The sequence below is a fragment of the Piliocolobus tephrosceles genome, chromosome 15 (genome assembly GCF_002776525.5).
Source record: "Piliocolobus tephrosceles isolate RC106 chromosome 15, ASM277652v3, whole genome shotgun sequence".
Lineage (NCBI taxonomy): Eukaryota > Metazoa > Chordata > Mammalia > Primates > Cercopithecidae > Piliocolobus > Piliocolobus tephrosceles.
In genome coordinates, this window is record NC_045448.1 from 69065591 (window position 1) to 69066643 (window position 1053).

The window sequence follows — 1053 nt, forward strand, 5'->3', positions numbered from 1 at the left end:
ATGAGAAAGAACCAACATTGTACAGAGTAGGGGAGCAAGTACCCCAGAAAGAGGGACTCATATGTACGAAGGTTTGGGGGTGAGAGATAGCTTGGCGTGGCCAAGGAACCAAAGGATCGGTGTAAGGGAGGAGGCTAAAGGAACACGCCAAGGTGGAAGAGACAGGTGGGGACCATGCCACATGGTGGAGGCTTCAGTGAATATCTCTGATTTTATTTGAGTTGTATTGAGAAACCATTGACAGGTTTCATGTAGGGATGACATGATCACATTGGATGCTATATGGAGAATAGATAGAAGGAATCAAGATTAGAAGCAATGTTGGGATGATATGGTAGTAGCCCAGGTGAGAAGTGAAATTGATGAGGAAAGGAAAAATATGGGCCATAGTTTGGAGGTAGAATGCACAGAACTTGTGTGGATATCTCATGGGTTTCTGGTTCAAGCAGTGGAATTCATGGTTTAAAGCAATGGAGAAAACTGGAGGAAGAAGAGGCACTTTCTGCCCAATCTCCACCCCATCTATAGATGAGTTATACATCAGAGACCATAGGTTTTTAGATGTAACTCTTTACAAAGAGACATTCATTCTAGTATTTCAAATATGCTGCCTGCACAAGTAGGAAGCTTAGGGCCCTGGGAAAGGGCTGTCATTCCTTGGTCTCTGACATAGCCCAGTTACTTGTTTTTGGAGAAAAACACTGAAAATCATGAACGATTTGCTAAGCAGTCAGAAAGATAAAAGCAGAGATGGCTAGAAGGAAAAAAGTATCCAATGTTCCATGTGTGTACATTCACCTCAGCTGTGTTTCTTCCAGATCATGAACTGCCCATTACTACAGCTTGAGAGTTAAAAAATAAAAGAATAAAATATTTTTAAAAGTACTATGGGCAAAAGAGAACACATTTAAAAAGAAAAACATGTGAACAAAAATTTAAGTTAAAAGAATAAAAAAGGAACTATAAGTAAAAGATTGAGGCAAGAATTATTCAGAAATTAAAGTAATAGAGTTGGTTAAAAATAAAAAAAGATCAAAAGAGCTATAACTAAAA